Source organism: Lactuca saligna, chromosome 6 (assembly GCF_052625555.1).
Source record: "Lactuca saligna cultivar CGN05327 chromosome 6, ASM5262555v1, whole genome shotgun sequence".
Lineage (NCBI taxonomy): Eukaryota > Viridiplantae > Streptophyta > Magnoliopsida > Asterales > Asteraceae > Lactuca > Lactuca saligna.
This window is the reverse complement of record NC_136422.1, coordinates 163,109,669-163,134,897: the sequence shown is the minus strand read 5'-3', so window position 1 is coordinate 163,134,897 and position 25,229 is coordinate 163,109,669.

Here is a 25,229-nt window from a genome sequence, read left to right as displayed (position 1 = left end):
TCCTCTAAGGACACCTTAGTGCACTAGTATGACTAAGAAGAGGAATAGGCAATTGTTGAAATGGTTGAATCAAAAAGTGAATCATACTTCATTCCAAAAATCGAGTCTTAGAGTCATACTCCAAGATTCTGACTTGAGTAACAACATCTTAATAAAGTTTATAACAGTCATTAAATGTGAAGTAGAAAATATTATTACTCCTACACATTCGAAATTGGTAGATTGTGATGTTTAGGATAAGACAAAGACCAACTAAAACCAATTGTGTGAAGTGTTTGTCTTCATAAGAATCCGCACTATCTCTTAAATATTTGTTTTTCAAAGAATGTTTCTTGACAAGAGAATCTTATATGTCAAGAGGTCAATGGGAGTCTTAAAGATCTTGAAAAGCTTCAAGAACTAATAAAAAATAAACCTATTATTAAACACTAGCGCACAACTTGAGGATTAACCTATCGTGTTCACATTTTCTTGCTTTTGTGCCCATTCCAAACAAGTTAAGTATGCATGTGACTTCTACGAGTTCTCATTTGAATGCATAAGGAAAATCACCTTGATCAATGAAAGTTCATTGATCAGGAAGGCTGATCTGCTTAACAAATTGGAAGACATGGTAGGCCCTCGTGCTACCAAATGGCAAGAAACTAAGATTAAACAGTTCAGTCCATACGAATTTGATTTTGTCACAAACATTGTCTTGTGATAAAGGTTATGACAAACTCACATGGATAGGAACGCATACACCATAAAATCTAAGTGGTAAGGTTTCTCTCCGCTTCTTGAAAATGATTGTGAGGAAATGCTTTCACTAGGAAGATTTTAAGGAGATAGCAGTTGTGTAAATTGCATTCTCAAATTCGATTATGATTACGGCATCCCTCTTCATAGTTTGAATTGTGAGATTTAGAAATTAGTCTGAACATTTGGGACTTATTGATATAAGTTCTGAAATAGTTTGGACACACATATGAGCTTTCTAAGGAAATATCTATGGGCTTAGATAAAGTCTTATTGAAGGATTACGTATTAGAAACATGAACTTTGGTAAGAAAGTCAATAAGTATTATTTTCTAGAAGTCTATTTCTTTTCTGAGTACATGTCAAAGCTAGTGGAAGCATAAGTGTTAGACTGGTAAGGATATAATTATCATGTTAGTAGGAGCATGATTATTATGTTATATGTCGCAAGTTAGTAATATTGATTATAAAAAACAAAAGTTTCAATTCGCAAAGTTGTAAAGGCTGAAAAGATGTTTTGTTATAGTTAAGGGAGATAATATTATACTTCATTTCATATCAAAAACCTTAGATCGAGAAATTTTAATCAAAATTAGTCAAACGACATATATGAATGTAACGTTGAAAAGATTCGACATAAGAAAATTATATATATGGAAATATTATATCAAGAGACTTGTAAAGTATCACGTCTTTATGTAAGACATTATGTATCATATCCCATACGCTTTGGGTATAGGATCGATTGCATATGCTATAATATTCAAACATCCTGTCTATTCCAAATGCCTAGGGTGTTAGGATGGAACAAAACAAGAATCGGATATTACTAAAGTAAGTTAAACAACTATCAAGTACAATCTAAGGTGCGCCAAGGACTGGTCACTTGTAGGCAGTTGGAAGTATAGTAATGGATGGACCATATTGACATTATTGTGAATAGATAGGATTCTATTTAGAATGTGTTGTCATATGACAAATATGGAAATGTTTCCATAATGGGAGTTGGATATTAAGAATTTATGTAGATTAGAAACTTTTATGCAAGAAGGATGTTGAAAGGAATGTACTTTGAATTTGAGACTTCATGTCTATGGAGTTGCCTTGTAACAATCTCCAATAGAGGGCTTTGTAATATCATAGGCAAAATCTTTGTGACTTTGGTGCTATGTCATTACAATAGGTTCATTATGTAAAACGTTAGAATCTAACATATTCTAAAAGTGGCAAGAATTTGGACCATAGGACCATAGGTAAACATAGAGTGCATGCTTGGAGCATGTGATAACTATTGTTTTAATTCAATTATTATGTTGATTACTTGAAGCATTATACAATGAATAATGTGTAATCAATATGGTGATTAAATAAAAGGTGTTTTATTTATACTCAAAGTGTTGAGGCCATATTGGATTCGATTATTCTTGTGTCCACTTTGCATGTTTTGACTTCCAGAATAACTAGGTTATTCAAACATCCACAGTTAATCATACTTTGGAAGTAAGTAATGAGGTAAGACTGTCATGAATCCGACCATCGATTGCCTAAAGCGTTTTAGACATATCAAAAGTCTGATGTAGTGTTAATGAGTGCTCTTGAAATAAGATTTGAGTATTGGATTAAATTCACGCTCACGTGAATCACTTCTTGGATTTTATCATGAGTGGTTTTGAGACGATAATATCTTATATTCTTGAAACGGAGACATATGAGTTGTAGTTTGCAAGTTAGTTGCACATTGACATATGTAAACGCACCAGTAAGTTAGTCTTATAAAACATATTGTTGTTTGTGATTTGATGAGTAAGTACAAGTGAGCATTTATGTTGAAGTTTATCCATTCCTTTCACTGTAAAAGGGATAAAATCGATATATGTGGGGCCCTCAATGATTTAGTGATGACACCCTAAGCGCTTGGGCAAGCCTGGACTAAGTTGATGTGTTCAACTGTAGTCTATTGCAGTCGTCATAAATCGGAAACCAGGAAACAACACATAGACATATAGAATGATTATAATCCATGTCTCATATCTATACGATATCTAGAATGGAGGAATATTTGATCCCTTATCTAAAGGACGCGTTGCTGATAAAATTAGTGTTCGATAACGGCTTTTGAAAGCTATGATTGCTAATTAGGTTCTAAAGTTGTACTTTCAAAATAGTTATTAGACTTATCCAAGTGAGAGACTATTGGATTAGGTGTCTAAGCCCATAACTATTTTGGTATGTACTTGACCCGATTATGAGCATGGTCTTTTTAGGTTGCCTTCACTCATGCAACTTGATAGGATGACAAGAGGAGAAAGAGTAGAATTTATCATATGATTAATAAATTCATACTCAAAATGGTTTTATTAATATATTACAAGATTAATATATTATTTGGAAATCATATTATTTAATTAATATTCATCATAAATTAATTTGGAATTAATTTGGTGATCAAAAGAGATTGATTAAATAAAGGGGACTGATATTGTAATTATTTGATAGTTGCAATTGGGCTAATGGATTACCTTGGAATAAGGTTGGATAAATTCTATTGGAAGCCCATAAGAAATTCGTCCAAGGGCTATTCCAGAAGGGGTCCATGGGTTGCTTAAGGCCTAAGCAGTCACATTAGGGTTTCCACGAAAAACCCTAGCAACCACAAGTATAAATAGACCCCATTACAAGGGATTTTCTTCTAAGGCTTCAAGAAACCCTAGACTGGTCGAAATCCTCCTCTCTCCTACATCATCCTTTGCATATAGTGGTTGTGACTCTATTAGAGGTACAACACTTGGGGCACTAGGTTTTTAGAAGTCAAGATCAAGAATGATTAATCTTGTTATTACTACATAACAAAAGAGGTAACATCTAAACCCTAATCATATGTGATTTTCGGATTTGGTATACTAGTTTTAAGGTTTATGCTTTGGTATTCAGTGTTGTATGTTCAAATTAGTAAAACCTTGATCAAAGCAATTAGGGTTGCATGTACACCATAGGAACGATGTTATGCTCATAACCCAACAATATATATATATATATATATATATATATATATAGAGAGAGAGAGAGAGAGAGAGAGAGATGTAAACACCTCTATATATAGTAGGTTTCATATCACTTGTAGAGATGTGCTTGAGCGGTGTAGTTCATAGTGACTAGTGAGTGAGATTTTTACGAAGTTCTAGACTAGTTCCTTTTTTTGTACTCATTTACTATGATTGAATACATCTTTTAGCACTCAAATCAACATGTTCTTTGTGTTCATTTAATTCTGCATGCCAAATAAAATGCTCTTAATTCACATCAATAAGCATGTTCCTCATCAGATTTATTATTTAAGGGGAGAATGTTGAGTCAAGAAATATCGAATCTAATGATGTGCCATTTTTTATAAAGAAGGCTGGTAGAGAAGGCTAATAGAGAAGGTGATAGATAAGTCTAGTAGAGAAGACTAATAGATAACGTGATATAGAAGGCTGACAGGGAAACTTCTATATATAGAAGGTAATATAGAAGACCTAGCTTCTCTATAGAAGGAAGAAGAGTTATACTACTCTATATTGAAGGTTATGTACCATTGATATATTTATGTATTTCAGAGAGCATTTGTGTCTTAGTACTTAGATGTCGAAGTCTCTCTGTACATTTTGAGTATGTTGATAGCATTATAAATATTTTCGTAGTCTTAAGTGTTAGAGAGAGAGAGAGAGAGAGAATTATTGCACTTTCATAGTTGTAAACTTGAGATTACTTCCACACTTTAATTGAGCTTAAACAAAATCATTTACACCTTGTGATAATATCGTTTGATTGTCTTAATGCCGCTGTCACTTCATTGGGATTCTACAGACACTTTTTAAGTAGAAGCAAGTTTCTTCTTTTTGTGTATTATATTTAATAAACATTTAACTTAAAGTATATTGAAATAGAAAATGAAAACTTAGAATTTTTTTATAAGATTTTGAGATTTTTTGAGTTTTGGGGACCACTTTTACATATCTACATAGGGGCTCCGAAATCTCGTGGTTGACCATGTACACATATTTTATATAGGGAATTACTCAAATAAGAGTGACCATAATAATTATTATGAAACTGCAAATCACATTTAAAATCACATAAACAAGTTGAAATTTTTTGAATAAAAAAGTATATGACATTCATTGAGATGATATTTTTATCAAATACATAACATCCTTTTTAGGATTGGTCACACCAAAATTCACAAATTACAAAATGTTCGTTTACCAAAAGATCATAAAGATAATTGCATGAAATGTCTTCCCTGACTGCATTTATAAACCCAAAACTATCCTCCCATCGAAACCAATTAGTAGTTGTATTAAAAGCCAAAAATTAACATTGCACCATCGATCAATCTGACACCAAACAAAAATCGCTACAAGGCAAGTGCAAAGAAATGATCCACAATTTATTTAGTGCCTTCATGTAAAGGTCAAAGATTATAAGAAACATATAATTCTCTCGTATTTAGATTTACTTTCATAGTTAACGGGCCAAGGCTAATTTGCCACCCAAACATGTAAACTTTGATAAAAACTAATTTATCACGACATTTAGAATAGTCAAGATTAAAATAGAACCAACTTATTGCTGCAAACTGCTTGAACTTTTAGTTGATTTATCGTCCCATCAAAGCCTCATTTTAAATTATGAATAGTCAAGATAAAATTTTCGATAACCCATTTTGATAAATTAAGGAATGGCAATTCAAGTTAACTAACATTGTCGGATTAGTTTCAAATAAGCTTCAAATTTCAAAACCTCCCTCTTTTTTTTATCAAGAACTTTATTACATTTAACACAATACTTTTTCATTCCCTTACCTATCCACTCATAATAAATGGCATTGAAAGGATTCTAATAACTTAAGAACCAAATATGGAGTCTAATTATCAAAAGGAAGTATACCGAAACTCCCTAATGTAGATGTAAGTAGTATAATTCGGTCGCTGATAAAAAGGACCAACATTTTTCAATTTGGTAGTTTCCTAGTGAACCACTCAATGATACCCTTCCAACCTTCAATGAGAAACATATTACATCTAACATGCAATTGAAGATTCACAAAAAGGTAGCTCTTTCACTCAATGTTTTAAAACGCGGGTCGACCCGGCCAGTTCAACCGGTTGGACCGTGACCCAAGGTAGAAGGCGGGTCAATTGAGAACGGTTTTTTGTAAAAATATGGACTGGATCGAACCGGCCAGGTTTCCCCTAAACCGCGGTTGGACTGCTTATGTTGAACCGGTTAAAACCGGATTGACCCGTTTTGATAGAGTTTGGATAGTTGGATACAATTAGTGAACATCAAAACAACGAGCCGTTTGCGGTTTCTTCAATGATTTTCAATGTTTAAACTTTGTGAACATCAAATTATTGGTTTGATATGTTTATGCATTATACAGGGAAGTAAAAATATATAAAAATAGAAAAAAATCATAAACCTGGTTGATCCGACGGTTCAACCGGTTGACCCGTGAACCGGTCATCACACCGGATCAACTAAAAACCCGAATTTTAAAACATTGGTTTCACTGACATCCAACATTAGGAGTCATACTTGTAACCTCTACAAAAGCAACCCAACACATACTAAATTACTTTTGGACAAGTTAATTTGTAATCGCATGATAAAATAAAAGTATCGCAATATTCGAACAATATGTCTAACATTATCTTAGAACACATGTAAATGAAAATGACATCACGGGCATAAATAAATAAATAAATTGGAAAAATCCATACTAGAATCTTGTAACAAGTGCTTCAACAAAAATACCTCAAAAAATTGTTTCATCGATAACTACATGCAATCCATCTATCGAGATGATGAATAAAAAAACATATTTTCTTGATGAAGATCCCTTTAATAGGGAATTCAGCGGTGGAAAATCCGATAACAAGAATGGATGCATAGAAGAAGACAAAGAAGTGCAAATCCAATCCCTACATTAATCACATAAACCCATAACACTTATACATAATAATTTTTCTTCATACACAATAATTTATGTTCTATGAAATTATACAATACAATATTTTAATGCATAAATTGTTGTATATGAAAAAAAATTTATGTACAAATCAGTTCCCATTAAAAAAAAAAAAAGTCATAGTTAAAGGAACCATAAGCCTTTTCAGAATTTATATTAAAAATCGTGGTTTTTTTTTCGATGCCACCTTTACCAAGCTACCAACTTGTTTCGCATTAGAGGACCATCAAGAATACGATGTTTCTCTTATAAAATCCGACTGGTCTCTACTAGTCATCTCACCCGTAACCACACCCAACCGGTTAGCCAATAATTATCAATGTTTTGAACATCGGAACAAACCGGTCGGTTCAACCGGGAACCGGTCCCGGAACCAACTCTTAAAGGCCAAAAAACCGGTATTCATGTGAACCATAAAAACTAGTCGAACCGGTCTGGTTGAACCAATAAAACGGATCAAAATTGTGAATTTTAAAAAAAATATTTATCTTTTCATTTTCAATTTTTTTATAGAATTCAAATTAATCAAAATGTAATTATGACATCATCCCGTTTTTTAGACTGGTCTAATCAATTGAACCATCGAACCAGTAAAACGGCGGGTTTGGTCTACGGTCCGGTTTTCAAACTCTGGATAATTATATCAAACTATAATATATGAATACTATTTTTCTAACATATTTTGTCGTGTTAGGTTGATCAAGAAGGTATTTCCCTCAACAAGAACCTTGCTTTATGATCCCCAGAAATCTCGTTTCACATTTTTTGAGTTCCGACTTGTGCTTTCTTTAGTTATTTCAAATACATTATGCACCCCACTTGGTGTAAAGAGATATAAGTAATAAGTTACATGTTGGTTTCTTCTGATTCCAGTATGACTAGCTAATCTTTTACACATACTATTCATTTTACACTATCAATATATATGACATAACAACTATTCCGTGTTTGGGAGCGACAGTGGGGTGGGGTATCTACTTTGCTTCAAACTTGATACAAACCCTTTTGAAAAAATTGTTTGAATCCGAATGGTCTATTAAATGATCACAAGTGGAAAGAGATATGGATTCAAAATGATTTGTTTCCATCTTCTTTTTGGATGTATACACTTTTTGTGTGTGAACATGGTTCATACAAAGTTGACAAACAAAGAATCATAATGTGTGTTAGGGAGAAAGAGGTAAAGAAAAAAAATATATTCTGATATTATTTGATCTATCTACATAGCTTATATTACTTTGATTATACGAGATATCAAGCATTTCCAATTGAAATTTGGACTCGGTTTTGGTGTTATTCTTGATGTTTTAACACAGTTAATTTGAGTATATTATATAACATTTAACTTTTCGACTATCTTTTCAATTAGTATTTTAAACATAGTTTTAATGTAATTAATAATTTTATATAGTTGTTCACGAATACAAACGCAGAACTACATGAGATTGTGGAGGTACTATTGCATCTTAAAAAAAAAAACTTTTATATATATATATATATATATATATATATATATATATATATATATATAATAAACTGTAAATATGTTTTACGTTATTGTACTCCCAATTAAAAAGATTATACCATGTTTTTAAGATATGATAACTATATAAAATATATTTTTTCTTATTGTTAGAGCAAGTTCATAAAGAATAAGTTAAGGAATAACATGGATTATGTGTTCCTATAAGTTCTTAATAACGATATTATTGATCGATTTCATAACATGACGGCTAGACCAATTCAATTGTAACTTTTGCTGAAATTATATCTTTTTCGGACTTTAAAAATTAAAAAACTATTTGCATTTACTATTTTGAATATGTTTATATCCCATGTCAAAAATTAAACAAATGGAAGTATATGCGTAAATATTAAAGTATGGAATTATTCAAAATATTGGGCATCAAATTCACCTTCTTTATGTAGGCCCAAATATTAGATTGTATATGATGATGGGATATGGATCGAGAAATATCGGCATCTTCTTATGCGCATGCCCTTCTAGAATTTCGATCAAAAATTAAAAATAAATAAATAAATAAAAGAAAAAAAAAAATCAAACATATTCTTTTTCCCTTAGAAATACAACAATATATGGCGTTTGTTAGAAAAATGATTCGTGTATCTTTAACTGTTAAACCTCTTGAAAAAAAACTGTTAGATTTGGCTTTTACTATTATTATAATTACAGTGTTTTTAAGTTTTATAGAAAACTATAAAATAAAATTCTTTAAATGTTGGTATTATAATCAATTTAATCATTATACTTTTTTCTTATTCAATTAAATCCCTAAAATTGATAATCGTATTTAATTTAACCAATTTATCTGGTCAACGGGTTATCCAATTTTCAAATTTCATTATAAATTTGATCTAAAATTTATACTTTTTGCCAAAATTTTAATTTTTATTACAAATTCGGTCCAAAAATTACCCTTTTGGTTTAGATTTCAAAATATTTTTATGAATTTATCATAACTTTAGTTTTTTTACAATATTTTTTCTCAAAATAAAAAATTCGAATATATATATTTTTTTTAACAAATCATATTTATACAAAATTTTTTGAGTATTTGCTGAAGGCAGCGAACCCTCGTATGAATGCTTGGACCGAACACGCTGTTGGCCGCAAACGAGGCTGTTGATCCGTAAACGTTAGGACCGAACACGTGCGAGGTCGGCCATAAAAGGTTCTTCGGTTTGGCCGAGAACACTGCTTCGGTTGGCCATGAACCCTTCTTCTGTCCGACCGAGAACCCTTCTTCTGACTGCAAATGCTTCGGAAATTACGAAAAAAAAAAACATCGTTTTTCACCTTTTTTTTCTCCAAAATTTGTTTTTATGAAAAACTCAAAGAACAAACCCCCAATATTTTTAAAAAAAGCTATCCAAAAAATAAAAATCCCTCAAAAAAAGTCCAAAAACGCTCCAGATTTTGCAAATTTGATTGGTACAATTCAAGCTCTGATATCAACTGTCAGTCCCAAATTTGCTTGACGTATCAATCAGATCCAGTTGATGGTGCCGAATCCCAATCACTTGGATGATGCAAGATCAAAATATGGAAGAATGAGGAGAAGAAGAAGATAAACTTTATGAATCTTCAATGTTTATATGATGAGAATGAAGCTAAAACATACAAGATCCAAAAACACACACTAGTTCTCTCTCTCTCTAACTTTCTCTCTCTAGCACATGATATGAATGAATGTTCCTCTCTAGCCGTTGACTCCCTCTACCACCTAACATCTATTTATAAGGAACATAGGCCGTGAACAGGTTCACGACCATGAATAAGTTCACACCCATAAACACCCACCAGGGCCGTGAACCTTCCTAACCACACACACCACATGGACCGAAAACTATTAAAGCCAAGAGAAGTAAAGTATAAACCATATTTTTAGACCCAACACCTTCCAAATCATAGTTTGATTATTTTGTGTGTTTGGAATGAACGGACCATAACGTTAACACCATTATCGTTTTCAATCGAACTGGAAGATGATCATTGCCTTGCGTTTGTTGGAAAAGATGATGATGAACACAAAATGATAATGGGTAGCTGGGAAGATGATCTTTGTATTTAGTTGTAAAGATCATGTGTATATTATGTGCATAATGAAGGATTATTACAGTGACTGCGATGTGAAAAGATAAAACTACCCCTGCACTAAAGGTACAAAAGTGATGGGATTAGGGTCAAGGACCAATCGTGCAATGAACTGAAACCATAAGGACCAGTGGCATAATTTTTTGCTAGGAAGTTCTCAAAGTGTGATATTTTATACATATGCATATACAATTATATATATATATATATATATATATATATATATATATATATATATATATATATATATATATTAACAAAACACCAAACAAAATTATAATTTGTGTTTATGAAATTCATTAAAATAGAGTTTTTGTAACATCCGGATTCCCATGTATATAATTTTTATTCTTTTATTTTGGGATTTGTTGAGGGACTCGATGAGTTGGTGCTTAGACTCGCCGAGTAGGGTCGCGGATTCTCATCCGGGTTTATGACCGGACTCGGCGAGTCCATGAGTGGACTCCGCGAGTCCACGTCGTTTAATGAAACCCTAATTTCCCGGGTTTAGCACCTATTTAAAGGCCATTAGGGCTGTCATTTGCGGCTACCAAACCCCAGAGAGAGACCCTAAGAGATCTAGAGCGTTTGTGAGGGAGGAGAGGCCACTTTTGATCATTTTGTTGGTGTGATTGCAAAAAGGAGGTGACCAAGGAAAGAGGAGGTTGAAGGAGGAGCGGATCTTGTGATTTCAGAGTTCAGAGACTTCATCTTGATGTATTTATTCAGTTCTTCTTCGGTTTTGGTATTGATTCTTAGAGTTAGGGTTTTATAGCCCCTTTAGAGAATCGATATGTGGAGCAATTGGTCCCTTCTTGAATTTTGCTTTGGATCGGGACTCAAAGAGGTCCAGAGACCTTAACCCTTGGAGCTTTATGAGTTATTTTGGGAGCCATGAACTTAGGAGTTTATTTTTGGGGCTAAATCACCAAGTAGGACCATCTGGATGTTATATGAGTGTCAAGGTCTGAACTTTACGTGATTATCATGCTTGGGAAGGTCAGATCTATAGGTTTAAGGAACAAATCTGACCTCATGAGGTCAATGGAGTTTTTGCATGGCATGAACTCGCCGAGTCCAAAGATCAAAATCGGCGAGTAGGGTTAGGGTTTCCCGTAAATCACTAAGCGAGTAGACTCACCGAGTTGGGGGAATAACTCAGTGAGTCAGAGAGGAGTTAGAGGACTGGATTTCAAGACGGAACTCGCCGAGTTGATCTTGAGACTCAGCGAGTTGAGTTGGGGTAGCCCCACGATTCATGCCAGGTGTAACTCGTCGAGCAAGGGGAGGGACTTGACATGCCAAGTGAGATTAAGGAGTTAGTGGACACGTGTGGACTCGCCGAGTTGCCCAAGTGCACTCGACGAGTCGGGTCAAAGTTTGACTATTGACTTTGGTTGACTTTTAGGGTTTGGTCAACAATGAGGGCCTTTGAGACAAAGGAGGGGTAAAATGATCTTTTACCCTTCTGAGGGTGCCTCGAGAGGGTTGAGTCTAGTCCTAAGAGTTATATTTATGAGAGTATTACTTTATGTGATTAGGTGGAGGCTATATCGTATTTCTACCGAGTTAGAGATTTACCGAGACATCTGAGGTGAGTCTTCTTACTATACTTTACCTTGAGTGGTAATTAGAGTCATGTGACAGAGTTACTGTATGCTATTATGTTATGTGTTGCACTGCATTATTTCTATGTGATTTATGTCATGTGTATATCAGAGTATATCAGAGTTAGAACCGGAAGGTTCACAGAGCTAGGAGCAGAAGGTCCACAGAGTTAGGGCCCATGGGCCCACAGAGTTATAGTCTCGAGTGGCTAGTATGTGTTATGTATGGTATTTTGGGGAACTCACTAAGCTTTATGCTTACATTGTTATGTGTTTCAGGTACCAGTGATGATCGCAGGAAGGCGCCGGCATGATTCGTACACACGCATGAGTTTTATGTATTTTGATCTTGGAACACATTTTGTGAAACAAAGTTATGATGCAATGGGATTTCGTTAATAAATGTGTTTGGAAAAATGTGTTTAAAAATACGAAAAATTATTTTAAATTTTACGGTGTTACAGTTTTCTTAAAATATGCATAAGCACATATATTATATTCATATGTGTTTAAAATATATTTTGTACACCATGGGTAAGGGTAATTTTGGTTTTTTTTATTTATTTATTGAAAAGCGTTGTAAATAAGTATGTTTTCATTTTAAATCAAGTTCATAGGGTTTTGATATATATATATATATATATATATATATATATATATATATATATATATATATATATATATATATATATATATATATATATATATATATATATATATATATATATATATAGAGAGAGAGAGAGAGAGAGAGAGAGAAAGAAGGGGGGGGGATTAAATATGAGATATAATTATTTTGTGAATATATAACCACTAATTGTCTATTAGATTCAAATAATAAAATGTTGTAATTTGAGAGTACATGATGTTACCGTTGAATATCAATTAATAAATTATTATAGTATGATATTTTAGTCTATTAACCTATATTTTAAAAAAGAAAGATCTCTAATTTATTTTCTAATTTTAATAGATCTTTATTAAATACTTATTTATCTTATTTCATAAAATTAAACATATATAATTTTATTATTTTTTTTAAAAGAAGAGGTTAATGTTCTATTATGGTGACTTTAATCAAGTGACTTTTTTTTTTAGTAACATTCTTAAAGAATATACTTCCACGTATTGAGAAGTATAACAATTTTTATCAAAACAATAACAATTAGTATTGCAATGTTGACATATTTTTGTCAAATCGTGCAAAAACACAAGTACGAATATCATAATGCATAATGCATTCTTTAAAAATATAATAATTCTCACACAATATATAGGTGAATTCTTTGACTGATAAACAAATTTTTATAAAAATATCATACATTGTTGAAATAAATAACCTTCTGTGATAATAAGAAATAAGAGACATTCTTTAAGAATGTAAGAAATAAGAGATATTTTTAGTGAATAACAAACATCCTTGATAGAAATAATATACATTCTTGAAAAATAAGATACATTTATCAAGAATAAGAAAAATCAAGCCCTTGACGTCTTTGTATAAAATAGTAAAGCGCTAGTGCTAAGAGAAAGTGGTTGTCACGCATTTTTATTAGTTTACATTCCAATCTTTGAGAATCAGTTTCAGAATATCTTAAAAGTTGCTAGACGGTAGCGACTTCTTGCAAACAAGATTTCGATACTTTAAACTTTTAATACATTAAAAATATTACTTAATTAATTATTCTTAATATATATATATATATATATATATATATATATATATATATATATATATATATATAGAGAGAGAGAGAGAGAGAAATGATTTTTAACAATTTAAAGATTTGAGAGAACTTGAAAACTCATATTGTGCTCTACCAAAACCACCATTTTAACTCCTACTACCACGTCTAAGAGAGATCCATGATCTAAAAAAATATTTGACGAACTTTTTCTTTGCAAATTGCATATATGCGCATGTAAATATGCATGCGTGCATATTATGTTTTTTGTGTGCTTTTTGATATTTTCAAGTTATGGTTCTTTTAAACACTGATATTATGGTCTTACTGTTGTGTTGGTTTTCAGAATCTTTGAAAAAAACTCAAATATGATATATATATATATATATATATATATATATATATATATATATATATATATATATATATATATATATATATATATATATATATATATATATATATATATATATATATATATATATATATATATTGTTAGGTCACATTTTATTGGTTTGAGCTAGGCGTCCATCTGTATGAGTCTTGTTAGTTTGTGTTTATGTATTTAGGGTGTTTGCAGTTGGGTGAGCCAAAAACATGTTGTTTGCAGCCGTACACTAGTTTGCGGAAGTGAACCTATTTGCGGTCCACTATTCTTATAAATATGTGTCATTCTTGTCAGAGTGGTGATCGGTTGTATATGTGTGTTCCTGTGTACCTGACGTTTACGACCATATATAAATGTGTGCATTTTTGAACTTTCTTGCTTCTACTCCTTGTGCTTATCGATTCTAGCTTGTTCTTGTGCTTGATCAGTTGTTGGATCTGGATTTGTGGACTTACAATAGGTATCAAAGCTTTAGGAAAACCATAATTTATTTCAAAATCACCTATAAATGTTTCTAAACCTAAATACCAATGGGTGCCCAAGAATCTAAGTGTCCAATCATCTCAATTTTCTGCTTGTACATCTGGTGATAAATCAAAATCAAAAAGTGAAAAAGAAATTATTGTTGCTAAAAAGGGAAAACCTAATGTTTCTAGGACCTGAGTTCTAAAATGTAACTAATCTCGTGCATCGTGCAGGAATAACTACGAAGGAATATCGTCAGACTCTGGGATGTCGACAGTGGTTGTTCCAGGCACATGACAGGAGACATCTCCCAGCTACATGACATTCAAAATTTCAATGGGGGTTATGTTTCCTTCGAGGGTGGAGAAGGCGGTAAGATCACACTGAAAGGAACTGTTACAAATGGAGTGCTGAGCTTTGAGAACGTCAACTATGCTCCCGAGTTGAAGCACAGTTTATTGAGTGTCTCTCAAATCTGCGACAAAGGCTACTCAACTCACTTCACCGATAAAGAATGTCTTATTTTAAAGCCTGGAATCATTATTCCCAAAGATTGGATCTTGGTGAAATCAAAGAGGGATGGAAATGCTTACATCATAGACATGAATCACAGTATCCCGGAGTAATTCACATGTCTCTTCTCTAAAGTCTCCGAACATAATGCCATGCTTTGGCATCATCGACTCGGCCATGCGAACGCCAAGAACCTGAATTGTCTTGCCAAGAACGAGATAGTGTGTGGCCTCCTTATCAAAGACTTTATCACTTTTGAAAAAGGTGTGGCGTGTGCTCAAGGAAAACATCATCGCAAACCCCATTTGCCAAAGGCAGTAACCTCAATCAGCAAGGTTATCCAATTGTTGCACATGGATTTATTTGGTCAGGTCCATGTTCTTAGCATCAAAAAGAGCTCCTATTGCTTGGTTGTGATAAATGACTACTCGAGGTTCACTTGGGTTTTCTTCCTATCCAACAAGAGCGGAATTGCTGATCTGATCAAGAAGTTTATGGTGATGATTGAGAATCAAACAAATGAGAAATTGAAGGCGCTCAGAACGGATAATGGCATGGAATTCAAGAGCCCTGTTCTGGATCAGTTTTTAGCCGAAAAGGGTATAATGCGTCAGTACAGTGCTGTTCGTACACCTCAACAAAATGGTGTTGCTGAATGGCGCAATTGTACTCTAATGGACGTCGCAAGAACAATGCTCTTTGATTCTAAAATTCCGGTCTTCTTTTGGGCAGAGATGATCAACACTGCATGCTACGTCCAGAATCGTGTCCTGATCAACAAAGCTTAGATGAAGACCCCATATGAAATTTTGTACAATCACAACTCATCTGTTGCTCACTTCCGAATTTTTGGATGTCCTTGCACCCTCCTTCACTTAGAGTCCAACCCCAAGTTCAACTCACAGGCTGATGACTGTTACTTCGTAGGATATGCTACGTGCACTGTTTACCGTGTCTACAACAAGAAAACCAAGCTGATTGTTGAATCTTTCGATGTGCGCTGGCTGGAGGAGAATGAGACATACGCCCAAGTCGGCCCTGACTGGTTATTTGACTACGCTTCTTTATTTAAATAATTTAATGTGTTTTCAGATGATGTGTCAAGTTCTTGCTCAGGTACGAAGGTTATAATTGAAGATGAAGAGGAAGATGTTGTGTACATACCACCTTTGGTGCCTCCTATGACTCCTAGGGTGGATGGCTCTGCTCCAAGTCCTTCTTCTGGTTCTCCAAGTCCAAGAATCAATCCTGATGCTGAATCCACTCCACTCACTCCTGCTAAAAGAGAGTTCATGACCAGAGATACTTCCGCTACTACTCAAACCTTCATGGAGCCTTTCTTTCCCGAGCTAATTGCAAATGAGTATGTGGAAAGCACCTCTCACAGTTCTAGATCATCTGAGACGGATGATTCAGCAGATGAAAGACTCATCAACATCAATAACCTTCCTGTCACACTCAATGATATCAACCATGAAATTCGCACCAGACTTCAACGCGATCGTCCGATCGAAAACGTCATTGGTCAACTAGGAAACGGAGTCAAAACGAGGAGTTAGAGTGGAGATGTGAACACAGGTCTCTACTCTTGCTTCATCTATCAGATCTAGCAAAAGAACATATAAATGGCACTGAATAAGCCTAGTTGGGTTGACACAATGCACGAGGAACTTAATTAGTTTCAGAAACTAGGGGTGTGGAAATTGGTTGAGCTGCCAAAGGGAAAAAAGTCTTTGGACACGCGTTGGGTATTCTACAACAAGCAAGATGATTGTAGGGTAATTGTGCGAAACAAAGTACGTTTGGTTGTTCATGGGTTTCAAAGAATTGAAGGACTTGACTATACTGAAGTGTATGCTCCTGTAGTGCGCCTTGAAGCTATCTGTATCTTCCCGGCTTATGCCTCCTACATGGGGTTCACAGTTTATCAGATGGATGTTGAGACTGCCTTTCTATATGGAACTATGAAAAAAGAAATTTATGTTGATCAACCTCCCAGTTTTGTCAACTCAAAATTTCCAAATCATGTCTAAAAATAAGACAAGGCATTGTATGGGTTACATCAGGCTCCTCGGGCCTGGTATGCTGTGACATCCCCAAAAACACAGCCAGAAAAGACCGGTTTAATTTATGCTTTTAAAATAATTTCAGAGTAATCCTTTGATTAAAACAGTTGCGGAATTTGTTCCCAAAACGAAATATGATAAATATAAGATTTACCATAGCATTTCTTAAAGAAATGTATTTTTCATTATATTACAATAATCGGGATGTCATGTTCCGATAAACATACCAAAAGCATAAACATTTCAATACAGACCTTACAACAGTTATTTACAACAAGAAGGTCTATAATCCAAAATATCCTCACAAATCATCCAACATATACTCTGGCGCCATTACCTGTAATACAAAGAAACTGAGTGAAGCAGACTTGGGAGCCTGGTGAGAAAATAGGGTTTTCAACCCACAATAAATAATTATTTTTAATTCCACCAACCAACAATAACCCAATTACACATTCCCGTTATTCTCACTTTATATCCCTAAGACAACTAACAGAAGGGACCTAGTCTAAGAATATTTCATTGTGGCGACAACACATGCATTCGGGAGTTTCCCAGCAATATATATTAAATAAGGCAACCATGAGGGGGATGGAGTACAACGAATGAACAACCAAGTTCATTAACACCTACATGTGGCAAGCCTGCTAGCGTTCCACAGGACTGTCTAGAAAAGTATGTGGTCGTCATCTAAACTCCGCTAGATGACTAAATCAAAAACAACGTCGAGGCCTCTCATATGTTTATCACACATCAACTATCTACCCATGTTCTACCCAACATATTAGTAGATAAAAATATATATTTTTATACATAGTTTAAAACCTGAATAGCATTCTCATTCAATACATATTCCAAACAATAGATGAGACACATACACATAACACGTATTTCATAGAGAATAAATCATATCTATGGGATAGAAGAAAGTGAATATACATTCACACATATAACAACAAAATATATGCATAACACGTATTTCGTATAAAATAGTTCATAATTATGCGTTAGAAGAAAGTGACTATACACTCACTTGATCAGAAGATGATCGGATAACACTACGGATTGTAGAAGTAGTATTCTTCGGTAGATCTAGAAGATCTTCACAAAAATCGGGCTCCTCGTGGGCAGAGCTTCGGCTCGGGAATTTTACTTCTCGGGATCTTCGCGCTTCGGGACTTGCTTCAGGTCTAGGGAATGATACCGGGGCTTCGGGATATTTCTTGCACACAGAACGAGGTAAAAACGTGGGAGAAGGAGAGAAATGAGCAATAGAACTCGGTTGCACTCGACATCTATTTATAGGGGGCTGAAACCCCGAATTACGTTGGACGTAAATTAAGTTACATTGGAAGTAATGTGGATAAGGTCGGCTGCACTCGACATCTATTTATAGGGGGCTCATACGAACTCCATTTTCGACGTTCTTTATATCCATGCGTAGGTGAGACTACGCTCTAAACCTTTCGTTTAGACTCCGTCGGCTAATTTTGAATTTATTTTTAGTAGGTCGGGATAGGAAAACTCCGTTATAAATTCATAACTTCTTCATCTGACGTCCACTTTCGCCTGTCTTTTTATCGTTTCACTACTATTAACGAGATCTTCGCTTCTCATTAAGATTGTTTCCGCTAAAAAGCGCTTGGTCTCAAATCGAGTATTCGGGCTGCATACTGCTAAGTTGAAACTTCAGAAAATCATAATTTCCTCATACGAAGTCATATTTGGGCGTTCTTTTTATGCACACTCTCAGTTTAACGAACTATACGACTTTTGTGTAGATCGCTAAGGGTAAATATCGCTCTAACGTAAATTTCACTTTCTACGTCATTTAGCGTCGCCGGTTCTATCACGAAACTTCGACAGGTCATAACTTCTTCGTTATAACTTAGATTTCGGCATTCTTTATATCTTCAGAATCCTTGTTTCGACCACTACAACTTTATGTAAAGATGTCGAGCTTATCTCACACTTTAATTTTGACGCTCATTTTATTCTTAATTCATTAAATTATAATAATTAAGAAAATAAACACATAATTCACATAATACTCAAATATTTCATCATTAATACTTCAAAAAAAGTTACAAGGGTTAACCTAGACTATTACATCAATGATAATGCCTAGATTGGAAGAGCGGGCGTTACATATGCTAGCTTAACAGATCATTTGCTTGAGCATGGTTATACCAGATGAACAATTGATCAGAAGCTCTTTCTCAAGCATGTGGATGGACACATTATTCTTGTTCATATCTATGTCTATAACATCATTTTTGGTTCAATGAGTCCAAAACTGTGCGAGTTTAAGACCATTATGAACAAGAGATTTGAGATGAGCTCCTTGGGGGAAATGACCATGTTTTTGGGGTTGCAGGTCCATGAAGATTCAATCAGAATCCTCTTACATCAAAGAAAATATGTTGAAGACATGCTTGAGAGGTTCGGGTTTAAAGACTCGAAAGTTTCCTTGACACTGATGGCTGAGTGACCCCTGTTATCTCTAGATCCTGATGGTGAATCCGTAGATCAGACAGAATACAGATCGATGATCAGATCCCTGATATATCTGACAGCAAGCAGACTCGACATCATGTTCGCAGTTTGTCAGTGTGCACATTATCAGGCTAATCCTAATCTCTCTCATTTAATTGTAGTCAAAAGAATCTTTAGGTATCTTAAAGGTAGCCAAAAACTGGGTCTTTGGCATCCTAAAACATCTAATTTAGATTTATATGCATTGGCTGACAACAATTATGGAGATTGTGAACTTGACAGGAAATGAACTTCTGGGCGGTGTCAATTCTTAAGCGACCATCTGGTGTCTTGGCAATGCAAGAAATAACAAACTGTGTCAACCTCAACGGCTGAGGCGAAATATGTTGTTGTTTCTGCATGTTGCTCTCAAGTCATTTGGATTCAACATTAGCTATTGTGCAACATCCCAAAATCGAGACCCAAATTTTTTGTTTTAAAGTATATTACTTGTAAAGTAGTTAACGGAAAACAGCATTTAAAATCCTTTCAAACAAAAGTCACAAATCACAAGTCTCAAAACCATATTAGTAAATAGTATAATATCAACGTACAATCCCAGGTTTCTTAAATACGGAGTATCATGTGTGAATCTGTGATGCGCTGCTACCCTGTCAGCACCTTCCCCTTTGATGAAGAGTTACCTGAACCCAAAACTAAAAACCGTAAGCACAAAGCATAGTGAGTTCTCCCATCATACTCATACCAAAGAATGCATAATTTTCGATAACTTTCAACCGGTAAGTGTCAGGCATAGCCAGGAGTTGGGCTCCTCCATGGTATCTTTCAACCAGCAGGCGAGAACTAACCTCCCCTTTGGTATCTTTCAACTGGTAACTAGGAGCTACCATCCCCTTCGGTATCTTTCAACCGGTAATCGGGGACTATTTCACCCCTTACTACTGATAAAACATATCAAGCACAATAAACATATCAAGCACAATAATCATATCGGGCACAATAATCATATCTCATATCAACACTAGATAATTATCACAAAGAGAATCATCTATCCAACACTCTTACTTATGGGCCAGCATTATGGCCATAGACCCACTCCTACTAGGAGAAAACTCAACTCCAAGTCGTGTAGTGTCTGCACTGATCTCGGTATGAAACCCAACTCTCCTTGAATCCTCAATCTCTACACAACAACTTTTCTAACTTATCACGTCGTACTCATAACCCTTAAAAGGGTCAACTCAAGTCCAAGTCAAAGCCAAGGTCAACACCTTGGTCAATCGTCAATCATCTGGTCAAAGTCAACATCTAGCTGACTTGACTCGCCGAGTCCCCATATCCACAAAATGCCATAATCCCGTCCCTACTCATCGAGTCTAGCAAGAGCTCGACGAGTTCTCCTTCAACAACACATCAGACTATCTTCAACCGACTCGCTGGGTTTTTCCTTGAACTCGTCGAGTTCATCTTCATCCATAGGAAGGTTTTCATTCTATGACTCGCCGATTTTCCCTTGAACTCGCCGATTCCGTCTTCATGTGGTTGGGACATTGCCTTGAACTTGCCGAGTCTGTTCATCCACTCGCCGAGTTCTATGATTTCCAGGTCCCTAGTGAGCCTAAAAAACTAAGGGACCTTCGATCTTAGCATCTGGTCCATCAACAGAAAGGATTTGGTGGAAAATACGCCCCGACTCGCCGAGTCTCATGAACGACTCACCGAGTCCCTCTTTTTCCAAGACTCTACAGCCCATTATAATGGTTCTTAATGCATCAAAACCATAGATCTAGCCTCCTAGGGTGCATTTTATACGTAAAGCTACAAACTTGATGTCCATGCATGGGGCCTTTGGCTAAAAAATTCATAAAACGAGGCCTGCATGGGTCTCCTATGGCCATAAAGTTGGCACCTTTATTCCAAAGGAACCCTCAATGGTTCCATATCTGAAGCACAAACCCACTTCTACACCCAATCTTGAATATAACTTCACTAAGGCTTAGAAAAATGTAGAAAATAGCCCCAAATCAAGATCTAAGCAATGAATAGCCATGGTTTCAACTTTATACATCAAATAAGCTGGAAATGTGCCCAAAATTATGTATCTTCTTGCTTCCTCTTGATCTCACAAGCTTCCTTCTCCTCCTCAAACTTCAACCACACAAAAATGGCACCATAAAGCTCAAGAACACTCAATAAATGGCTAGGGTATCGAGTTAGGGTTTTCTCAGGGTTAGGAGGGACGATAGGGGCTGGGTTGGGGTGTTATAAGGTGTTTAAATAGGGTGCAAACCCAAATATTATGGTTTCATCTAGACAGTCCTACTCGCCGAGTCGGTCTCCCCACTCATCGAGTAGGTTACTTAACCCCCCGATCAAAAGTCGAGTATACTCGACAAGTTGGGCCTCCAACTCGCCAAGTACCAAAGTAAATTACAAAATTACTTGAATTTAAATACGTACCAAGAACCAGGTGTTACAAATCTCCCCCACTTATTTTAGACTTCGTCCTCGAAGTCTGGTGCTGAATCCGGAAAAAGCTCGGGGAAGTGCTCCCTCATCTCGTCCTCTGGCTCCCATGTCCATTCGGAGCCCTTGTGGTGCTGCCATTGCACCTTCACTAGCTCTAACCTCTTATTTCTCAGATCCCTCGACTTCCTGTCGAGGATAGCTACTGGTCGCTTGATGTAGTTCAGGCTGTCATCCACCTGAATATCCTCCAAAGGCACCACCGCCGAGTCGTCCACCAGGCGCTTCTGCAACTGGGATGCGTGAAAAGTACTATGAATCTGGCTGAGTTCGGATGGCAGGTCTAACCTATACGGTACCTTTCCCACCCGGGCTGCTACCCTGAAAGGTCCAATGTATATGGGCCCAAGTTGCCCCACTTCCTAAATCGGATGATACCTTTCTACGGTGACACCTTTAGGAGCACCATATCCCCAACCTGGAATTCTAGGTCCGAACGAAGCTTGTCGGCATAACTTTTCTGCCGACTCTGAGCAGTCTGAAGCCTACTCTGCACCTGTTGGATCCTCTCTGTAGTCTTGAGTACCACTTTGGTACTCACCATGACTCTCTGGCCAACCTCACTCCAGCATATCAGGGTCCTGCACTTCCTCCCATACAGCATCTCAAAGGGAGGATGGTCAATACTCAAATGATAGTTGTTATTATAGGAAAACTCAGCCAAAGGAAGGTAAGTATCCCAACTACCTCTAATGTCTAAAACACACGCCAGCAGCATATCCTCCAGAGTCTGGATGGTCCGCTCACTCTGACCATTCGTTTGAAGGTGAAAAGCAGTGCTAAAGTGCAGACGAGTATCCAACTCGTCATGAAACTTCTTCCAGAATCTGGAAGTAAACCACACGTCTCGGTGTGAAATCACAGAGACAGGCACTCCGTGCCAAGCTACTACCTCTCGGATGTAGATATCGGCCAAATTCTCGACCGAGATGCTCTCCTGGATCGGTATGAAAGAGGCACTATTAGTCAACTGATCCACAATGACCCAAATTGAATCCACTTCCCGTGCAGTCCCGGGAAGCTTTGTGTTGAAATCCATAGTAATATCTTCCCATTTCCACATGGGGATGTCCACCGACTGCATCTTGCCGTGATGCCTCTGGTGCTCGGCCTTGACCTTTCTGCAGGTCAAGCACCTCTCAACGTACCAGGCGATGCTTCATGCAGGGCCACCAGTAGTCGGGTCGAAGATCTCTATACATCTTCATCGCCCCTGGATGGATAGAGAACTTGGACTTGTGGGCCTCATCCATCAAGATCTATCGTACCCCGCCTCAATACGCTACCTAGACCCTCCCATGCAAGGTCAACAATCCGCGACTATCATAGTCAAACAAGGCCACCTGGCCTATGATCCGCTCACACTTCCGGTGCTTTTACTTTAGGCCCTTGGCTTGCGCCTCGCGAATCTGCTCTAACAGTGGAGTTACTACCGTCATCCTTAGGCAAACATCTCTGATCGGAGCTGCCTTGCGGCTAAGCGCGTCGGCCACAACATTGGCCTTCACCAGGTGGTAAAGGATCTCACAATCATAATCCGTCACCACATCTAGCCATCGACGCTGTGTTGTATTTCGATTTGGCTGATCCATAAGATACCTCAAACTCTTATGGTCCATGTAAATGGTACAACATACCGCATAAAGATAATGATGCCAAATCTTGAGGGCGAAAACAACTGCACCTAAATCCAAATCATGCGTCGGATAGTTCGCCTCATGAAGCTTCAGCTGCCTCGAAGCGTAGGCGACAACATGCCCCCTTTGCATCAATATCGTGCCCAAACCTGAGATGGACGCATCGCAATATACCACAAAATCATCCACACCCTCTGACAGGGCTAAGATAGGAGCCTCGCACAATCTCTATCTCAGAGTCTCGAATGTAGCCTGCTGCTCTAACCCCCTGCGAAAGACCATGAATTTCCTTCTCAACCGGGTCAAAGGCACGACTATCTAGGAGAAGTCCTGAATGAATCTTCGATATTAACTTGCCAATACCAGGAAGCTCCAAATCTCAGATGGAGACTTCGGGATCTCCTACCTCATCACAACCTCCACTTTGGCCGGATCAACTGAAATCCCATCCTGGTTGACGAGGTACCCAAGAAACTGTACCTCGCGCAACCAGCAATCACACTTGGAGAACTTGGCATACAAGCTCTCCCACCTAAGATTATCCAATACGTTTTACAAGTGATCCTCATGCTGCTCTCGAGTCTTGGAATAGACCAATATGTCATCAATAAAAACTATCACAGAACGATCCAACATCGGTCTACACATGTGGTTCATGATTTCCATGAACGCAGCAGGAGCATTGGTGAGCCCAAAAGGCATCACCACAAACTCATAATGACCATATCGTGTCTGAATCCTCATCCTCCTCTTAAACCCTCCTCTGATGGTAACCCGAACGTAGATCGATCTTGGAGAACCAAGATGCTCCCTGAAGCTAGTCAAAGAGGTCATCAATCCTGGAGAGTGGGTAATGGTTCTTCACCGTTACCTTATTTACCTCTCGGTAATCTATAAACATCCGATGCGACCCGTCCTTCTTTTTCACGAATAGTATCGCGACTCCCCAAGGCGAACTGCTCGGTCTGATGAATCCCTTGTCTAACAGCTCGTGCAGCTGTGTAGACAACTCCTGCATCCCAGGAGGAGCCAACCAATACGATATCTTGGCTATCGGAGCCGCACCTAGGACCATGTCGATCCTGAACTCTACCTGCCTCTCCGGAGGTATCCCGGGAGCTCCTCTAGAAATACATCAGTGTACTCTTGTACCACTAGCACATCACTCACTGTCACCTGACCCACCTCTCGGGTATCCATAACATAGGCGACATACCCCATGGAACCTTGCTGGAGGTAGCATCTAGCCCTCGCTACTGAACATAAAGTCGATCCGCGTTGTGGCCTCTCGCCCTGAATCACCAGCTCTCGCCCACCTGGGGTCCTGATCCGAACCAACTAGTACGAACAGTTGATCACTGCCCCATTGGGGCTTAACCAATCCATCCCTATAATAACCTTGTTCCCCACAATGGTATGAGAATCAAATCTACCAAGTAGCACTCCTCGTACAACCTCAGAACACAATCTCTGAAAACC